Source organism: Panthera onca, chromosome D3 (genome assembly GCF_046562875.1).
Source record: "Panthera onca isolate mPanOnc1 chromosome D3, mPanOnc1 haplotype 2, whole genome shotgun sequence".
Taxonomy (NCBI): Eukaryota; Metazoa; Chordata; class Mammalia; order Carnivora; family Felidae; genus Panthera; species Panthera onca.
In genome coordinates, this window is record NC_138350.1 from 15503307 (window position 1) to 15512110 (window position 8804).

The 8804-nt window shown below is 48.5% G+C and overlaps 1 long non-coding RNA gene across 1 annotated transcript in view; it reads left to right on the top strand.

Annotated features, from left to right (window-relative positions):
- The window catches only part of LOC144613903 (uncharacterized), a 28270-nt gene extending 20082 nt beyond the window's left edge, over window positions 1-8188 (top strand). Inside the window, exon 3 of the long non-coding RNA XR_013551351.1 lies at window positions 6853-8188. This is a non-coding gene — a long non-coding RNA (uncharacterized LOC144613903). The remainder of the gene's footprint in view (window positions 1-6852) is intronic.
- The last annotated feature ends 616 nt before the right edge of the window (window positions 8189-8804 follow it).

An 8804-nucleotide genomic window follows, 5' to 3' on the forward strand; every position in this document is an offset into this window, starting at 1 on the left:
GGGTTGGGGGTTTCTCTTCTCTATATTCTATCTCCCCTGTCTTTCTTCTTCTGGGGACATCTGGATGGGACTAGAGAGTGGGCAAGCCTGGACTTGGGGCACCCCAAATCCTGGAAAGGACTCTTCAGATCTTACCCTTCCGGGTCCTTTGGACTTAGCCGAGCCCTGGGCCTCTGGGGGACCCTTCTGTCCTTTGCGGCACCCTTTCCTCCCCCAGCCTCCCCTCTTCTCCTTCCTTAGCCCCTCTAGCTCTTTGGGCTGTGTTGGAGTCTGTGGGGAAAGGAGCAGGATTTCGGCTAAATATAAACCAGGCTGTTCCAGTTTCCAAATAGAACAAAGGAGCAGGGTGTTAAGTTGATTTTTATAAATAAAGAGAGAGGGAGTGAGAGAATATTTTTTCGAGATGTTTAATAAAATCGCCTGTGAGAGGCAGGAAAATCACTGGGCTGCAGTGGGAGGGTTTGGAGGGGGAAGGGGTGAGGGAGGGTGGGGACTACTTTCTCCTTCCTGCTATGATGCTTGCCAGTGTCCTTGTCCTTTTCCTGGGACCAGGGAGAGCCGGTGGGGTCAAGGGGGTTGAGAGGCAGGGGAGGGACACGAGGGTCCCTGGGCGGTGGAGGAAGACAAGGAAGGCTCCGAATCATAACAGTTACTGCGTATCGAGCACCCACTGTATGCCAGGCCCTGTGTAGATGATGCATCATCTCACCAAATGCGCACAAGTGCACAAACTTGGGATGCTCGTCATTAGGCGCTCTGTGATCTAGCCCCTGCCTACCTCTCTGACCTCATCTCCTCACCCTGTCCCCCTGGCTCACTTCACTCCCACCATGCCGGCTCCGACACAAAACCCACTCCCTTCCTGAGGTCCATATGCCTCCTCTCCCCTCTGCCTTGAGGTCTCCCAGCCGGCTCCTTCTCATTATTCAGAAGAATCGCCATCACCTCTTCCCTGACCACCTTATCTGATGAGAGAGAGAGAGCTCACCCTCGCCCCCACCTCAGTTATGAGTGCATTGCCTGGTTTCATTGTCTTCATTCACACATCACTTCTGAAATCGTTTGCTTATGCCTCTCCTCTACTCGGCCAGAACGAAAGCCCCCATGAAGACAGAGGTTCTGTCTCTCTCATCCACGGCTCCAGCACCAGGAGCCACAGCAGAGCCTGGTCCATGGTTGACGTTGCTGGGTATGCATTTGCTGAATGAATGGATAAATGAATGAGGCTCAGAGAGGTAAAGTGACTTGCTTGAGCTCACACAGCAGGGAATGACAGAGCCAGAAGGGAGCCCAGATTTGTCTGACTCCCAAATGCATGCCCTTTCTACTACTTTACAAGGCTTTCAGCATGGAGGAAGAAGGGACTTAGGGATGTCTCTGGAACCTGGGATTTGCCGGGGGGGGGGGGGGTGACCAGACACAATCCTGTAGGATCAAAGTGGGGGTGTCAATGAAGCCAAATTATCACTGTCCCCTTCGTCTTTTTTTTTTTTTTTTAAGTTTATTTACTTATTTTGAAAGAGAGAGCAAGGGAGGGGCAGAGAGAGAGAGGGAGAGACAGAATCCCAAGGAGGCTCTGCACTAACAGCCCTGCCGACACGGGGGCTCGATCTCACGAATCATGGGATCGTGACCCGAGCGATCAAGAGCCACACGCTTAACTGACTGAGCCATCCAGGTGCCCCACTATCACCTTCCTCTTTAAACAATGTGTGTGACGTATAAAAATTATTAAACAGACAGATCTTTGGCGAAGCTGTTAGTAGAGAGAGTTTCACTCAATATCACCCAGAGGAGAGCTAGTCTAAGCTTTGGGGGGTGGGGTGGCAGAGAGCTTCTCAGCTCAAGAAAGCGGAAGGGATGTCAGAGGAAGCAGAGATATTTTGCACCCCCACCTGCCTGCTCCCCTCCCCCCCCAACAGCGGTATGCAGATATGGGGTGGGCTAGGAACACGTGGCCACCTGCACCCACCACACCCTCCCTCCCCCGGCCCTCACCAGGCTATGCCTTTCTGCTGACACCAGATTCCGCCTCACCTGGCATCGGCACCGTGCGGCTTGGACAGTCACACAGCTCTCTCTCTGAGTCTCAGTTCCTTCCTCCGTGAGATGGAGATGGTGCAACGTGCTCGGTTACAAGTATGAGGGATCCTGCAACATAAGTCAGGAACCGACCTTCAAACACACGGTAGATACGCCGCAGAATGACTGAAGCTGCCATTTTCTTACTTATCGTTACCTTTCTCTGGATTCCAATCTAGTTGAGCACAGGGACTATCATTCCATTAACTGAAGAGCTACTGTATGCCAGCTTCTGGGCGAAGCGCTCTAGGTGGGGTATCTTGGTGAATCCCCATACTACTTCCACAAAGTGAGTACTGTCATGATTAGCGTCATCATACTACCATAATATCCTATTATTATCATAATTCTATTATTACTATGGATGAGGAAAATGGGGCGCCCAAGGGGGAAGTGACTTGCCTAAGGTCACACAGTCAGAAAAGAGAGCGCTGGGCCTGGAATCCAGGTGGGCTCCAGATCTTGCAATCCTGCAATCCTGCCCCTCGGAACTAAGGAACCAGTGGGCTTCCTAGTGCTCCAGGAGGTACAACCTGGGGTAAGTGGGGAGTGACAGGGTCAGAGGGGGTCCTGGTGAGAAGCAGAGGCCTGGCCTTGACGAAGAGGCCAGTGAGGGAGCCGGGGGTGGGGTGGTGGGGTTAGGGAGTGATGTTGCAGTTTGAGGGGCTGTGGCTCCAAGCTTCTGACTCACTCAGAGCAGCTCGATTCGCAGCGCAGGAGATGCTATTTATAACCCGCAGGTTCCAGCAGCCTCTGGAGCATGGAGCCTTGCAGCTACCTGGGGCCCCTCTGCCCAGGCTGCAGGGCCAGGCGGGGAAGGCAAGTGGTGGGGGGAAGGCCACCAGCTGAGCCTCCTTTCTCTTTGCTCTGGACTCTCTAGTCAGCACAAAATGCACACGCAGGTGCCCCGTGGCTCACTCTGGGGCTGTCCGGCTTGTCATCAGCAGAGTGCCTGGCACCTAGGACATGGCTGAGTGAGTGAATGAAGAGCAGCAGCTCTAGGCTTTTTTATTGGGTCAGATCGTGTCATTTCTCTGCCCCAAACTCTCCAGTGGTTTTTCATCCGGAGTAAAAGCTAAAGTCCTCCTAGTGGCCTACAAAGCTCAGACACCATCTGGATCCTGCTTCCTCTGACTTCCTATCCTCTCTCACACTTACTTCACTCCAGAAGCCTCTTTGCTGCTCCTAGGAACACACTAGGTATGTTCCTGCCTTGGGGCCACCACTCTCCTTCCTCCTTTTGGGACGCTCTTCCCCCAGAGACCAGCGTGTCTCCCTCCCTCACCTCCTTCAGGCCTTTTTTTTTTTTTTTTTTTTTTAATTATTTTTAATGTTTATTTATTTTTGAGACAGAGAGAGACAGAGCATGAACGGGGGAGGGTCAGAGAGAGAGAGACACAGAATCCGAAACAGGCTGCAGGCTCTGAGCGGTCAGCACAGAGCCCGACGCGGGGCTCGAATTCACAGACCGCGAGATCATGACCTGAGCCGAAGACGGCCGCTTAACCGACTGAGCCACCCAGGCGCCCCTTCAGGTCTTTGCTTAAATGCCAACTTCTTGTGAGGCCTTCCCTGACCATTCTATTTAAAACTGAGCCCAGGGGCGCTTGGGTAGCTCAGTCGGTTGAGCATCCGACTTCAGCTCAGGTCATGATCTCACAGCCTGTGGGTTCAAGCCCCGCGTTGGGCTCTGTGCTGACGGCTCGGAGACTGGAACCTGCTTCGGATTCTGTGTCTCCCTTTCTCTCTGCCCCTCCCCAACTCATGCTCTGTCTCTCTCCATCTCTCAAAAATGAATAAACATTAAGAAAAGAATATAAAAAAAAAAATGAGCCCGTGCAATACATTCCTTATTGTTTCTCTGCTCATGTTTTTTCTCCATGACAGTTCCATTATCTAACATACTACATGTATTACTAGTTTATCCTTTCATTGTCTCTCTCGTTCTATCAGAATGTCCATTGCAGAGGGTAGGAATTGTTGTCTGTTTTGATCGCTGCCTCACACCTAGTGTCAGGAACAGTGCCCGGTGCATATATAGTGCTCAAAACATTTTTGTTGACTGCATGAGTTCACTAAGATTTTCTTGGACTTGCTGGGTGAGCTTGGGCAGCTAACTTCACCTCTCTGGGCCTCGGTCTATTGGACTCAGTGGCCTCCCGTGTGGACAGTCCTAGGGCTCTATCCCTTCAGCCTGGCTCCTGAGGATTCTTTTCAGAATACTTGCTAAAAGGAGAGCTGCCCAAGGCCTGGCTTGATATTTTTCTCCCAGACTCGACTTTTCCGTGCAAAGTGTTCAAGCCTGGGAGCGGGTGTGTGCCAGCACTCTCGTATCTGTTAGGGGTTCTGAGCAGATGCCTTTGTGTGAATGAGCCTCAACATGTATTTGGGAACCCGGCTGAGATAGGACATTCCAGAAAAATGTCAGCACAGGTCCTAATCCTGTCTTCCTGCTTCTTTTTGGTTTCAATGGAGCAGAAAGTAGAAATTTCCAAGGGCATGGCAGACCCTTCTTGAGTCAACTGATAGAAACACCTGCTTCTCTGGAGATGCAAGGAAGAGGCTTGTTGACTGTGAATCCCTATACCTGTAACAGGCTGTTTCCACTTCCCCAGGACCAGCTGTGAGAAACCCACAGTAGAGCTTCCCACCTTCCAATGAGGGAAGCCCACAGAACTGCAAGCTTCAATGGGGATGCCAGGCCCATTTTTAGATCTCATCTGTTCTTAATGGGAGATGGGTCCAAACTCTCCCAGGTTTCTAGAATAATCTCTGGCAGGTCTTCCTCCCTCAGCTCCTCAGGTCTCGGCTCAAATGCCAACTGCTCATGAGGCCTTCCCTGACCATTCTACTTAAACCTGTGCCCATGCAATACATTCCTTATTCCCTTTCCCTGCTCAATTTTTTTTCATGACACTTGCCATTATGTAACCTCCTGTATATATTCTTGATGGGCTTTGGAATTTATTAGCATCTCCTATTATACACTATCTTTTAATGACATGATCTCTTCTGCTTTGGTACACCCCAGGCCTACCTAGTGCAGTACCTGGCATCTGGTAGGCATGACCAAATTTTTTTCTAGAAAAGTTAATTTTCAGGGCACCCAGGTGGCTCAGTCAGTTAAGCGCTGGACTCTTGACTTCGGCTCAGGTCACGATCCCCAGGTTTGTGAGTTAAAGCCCATATCAGGCTCTGTGCTGACAGCTCAGAGTCTGCTTGGGAGTCTCTCTCTCTCTCTCTCTCTCTCTCTCTCTCTCCCTCTCCCTCTCCCTCTCCCTCTCCCTCTCTCCCCCCCCCCGCCCCTCCCTTGGTGTTGCGTGCACTCTCTCAACATAAATAAATAACCTTAAAAAAAGTTAATTTTCATAAGTAATGGCCAGAGGGCAATACTGTCATCTTACAGATGATGAAACTGAGGCTCAGCGGTGACATGACTTGCCCAAAGTCACACAGCCAGGACATGAACCCCTGAGGTTCAACAGGGAAGGAGAGAGGGCATCCCTCCCTTTACTGTTGAAGGATGATCAACGACATAAGAAGACTTGGTGTCTGGGAGACAGAAAATGGAGTTCAGATCCAAAGATTGTCATTAGACAAGTCCCTGGTTTTTGCCACACGAGCTTCCGTTTCTCCATCTGTAAAATGGACATATCAATCCCTACACTACACAAAGGCATTGGGAGTATTCAGTGAGATATTTTAGCCCAGTGCCTGCTACTGGGCTATGCTCAATGCAACCCAACCCCGCCTTGGCCTCCCAAGTGACCTCGCAAACCCCTCTCCTAATTCTGCCAGCCCTCAAGCGGGCCAGGTTGAAATGCCCCAACATCTGGGCTAGGGAAGAGAGATCCCGTGAGGAACACTTCTCGGGCGCATGCACAGCTTCTGCATCACGTGGCTGATACAAGTGGGCAGTTGTGAGGTGGGAGGAAGGTCATGACCCTGTTGGGATAAGTGGGGCCGTTTTATTCTCACCTCAGCTAGAGGGTCCTGGAGCGACTGTAGGTCCGCTTGATGGGCAGAGAGAAAGCTAAGACCTTCTTGAACCTCAAAGGAGGTTCTTTTGGCCTTTCCGTTTTTGAGGGAGGCTTTGGCAGGCCCCTGGGGCGAAGGCAACCCCCTCCTAGGGAAATGGTAGATCTGGCCCCCATGAGGCTGGGCAGCCCCGCTGGGCAACCCTTCCCCATTCGTTGCGACGGGGCACAAATGAGCATTCAGCCCTTCTCTGGTGTTCGGCACTAGGGATGCAGTGACGTAGGCCCAGATGGGGAGACAGACATTCCCTGGGAAGTGTAAACTGAGCAGAAACCAGAGGGATGAGTATGAGTTAGCCTGGAAAAGAAGGGAGAAGAAGAGGTTGCAGACAGATGTAGGAACAGAGGTCAAAGGCCTTCAAGTGGGAAGAAGCCTGGCTGGTGGAGAGAACTGAGGCGGGAGCAGTGACAGTGTAAAGAATTTTGGACTTGATCCTAAGCAGTGGGAAGCCAGCGAAGCTGAGGAGTAATATGATCTTTAGAGTCCTGCATTGAATGTTTTTGCTTTGCTTTCTTGTTAAAAAAAAAAATGGATTTTGAATTCATACCTGCCATTCTAATTTTTTTTTTTTTTTTTTAGAAGTAGAAAATAAGGGAACAATGGAACACGTATATACCTCCAGGATTAAATATGCTAACAGATGCAAACTTCCTGGCATTCTATATGTGGTCTATAAATGGTACTTCCCTTATCTTCCCTCTAAATTCTATTCCACAATTTTTCCTATTCCAGGAGCACGGAAGGAGACCAATCTTCCCTACAGACCAAAGATAAATTTCTTTTGAAGTACTCTGGATGGACAAAAAATCTGTTCAAAAGATCAAAGGGTGATTATTTTACCAAATTATTATTTGAAGAATACGCTCACCATGATCATACAACTATTTTTTGATTTATGGAAATACAATTGGTATTCAACTTTTTAGGAGTATGTTTAGCGTGTAAAACAAGAACAAATTGCATGAAGTAAGAGCCCACGTCTGTGTTGTTTCTCACTAAGATCAGCACCTTTCTGGCCACCTAGTAGGCTTTTGAATATCTGTGTGATTGATTTCAATACTGGAATATGTTTTCTGTTAAATCTCAAGGGCATCAGTTCTGCAGTTCTCCCTTTATAGTTGTTAACATGAATTTTGATGACACGAAAAAGCTTGTTCTCCGAATTATATTTAGCTCATACAAACTCTACTGCACAATTATGTTGTAAAGAGGAATTAGGTTTTATCTTTAAGTTGTTATTATAGCCTTGTGAGAAGGTGAACATTGAGAATAAGTACAAAGTAGTAGCATATCGTATTATTAATTTTGCTACTTTTTTAAAAACACTGCGGTGCAGGGCCTAGAACAGGCTGACACATGTGGTAGGTGTATCAGTCAGGGTCTGCATAAGAAACAGATGGCACACTCAAAATAGATAATTAGGGGAGGATTTAATAGAGACACTATATGCAAGGGTTGGTAAGGTGTAGGGAAACCATAAGGATAGTGCAGTATCCAAGAGGCTCGTAATAGCTGGGGTCTTTGTCATTTTTTTAAAAATTTGTTTACTTATTTTGAGAGAGACAGAGATGGCACGTGTGGGGGAGGGCAGAGAGAGAGGGAGACAGAGAATTCCAAGCGGGCTCCGCACTGACACAGGGCTCAAACCCACAAGACCAAAACCAAGAGATCTTGACCTGAAGCCAACACCAAGAGTCGGACGCTTAACCCACTGAGCCACCCAGGCGCCCCAGTCTTTATCATCTCTAGATCTGGAAGTTCAAAGGAGGGAGAAATGACAGAACCCAGGAAGAGAGGACCACCTTGAGAAGGAGCGGTGGTGAGCTATTATCAATAGCACAACCAACCCGTGGTGATCTGGCAGGGAGGGAACTGGGGGAATAAATACTTTGACCTCACCCTCCTTCTGCCCTCCACGCCTCTGCTGCTGCCTCCCATTGGCTGGAAGCTAAGAGGACTAAGGAGTGAGTTGATGTAGGAGGGGTAGAAAAGTGGACCTGAAGGGGCAATTGGAAAATACCTGTTATAGAAGACTTCATTTCCTTGTTGAGTGAAGACTTGACGTTTAAATCTTGGTATTTTAGTAAGAAAATGAAACCTTTGGGAATGGCACCTATGGCAGTAAGTTCAGGGTCATTCATTCATTCATTCTTCTACTGACCATACTATAAAAAAGTACTGTGCTGGGCATTTTGAGAGAAGCCCAGCCATGGCAAAAGAATCCTAGATATGCAATGAATTTTCCTTCTCGATGCATGTATTTAAAAGAAATTATTATCAAAGTATAGTTGATATGCAATGTTATATTAGTTTTAGGTGCAACCGCATAGTGATTCAACAATTCTATACATTACTCAGTGCTCTCCAAGATGAGTGGAGTTTTACCATCTGTCACCATACAATGTTACTGACGCGTGTATTTTTAAGAACACATCCCCACTCTATCAAAGCACCTGTCTAGAGCTCTGAATAGTAAACACGACCCCACCGGTCTCAAAATTAGGTACTGCTCCCCCAGAAGCAAGTGAGTTCAGTTCAGGCAAAGCTCAAAGGTTTTGAATCTTGTGGCTGGCCACTGGCAACAGTTAAATTCCTTGCCATGTTGGTACCTAGGAGGTAGCTGAATAGTCATTTTTCAGGCAAGCAGAGTGGGATTTATCAGTGCAACTCTGGAAATTAGACTT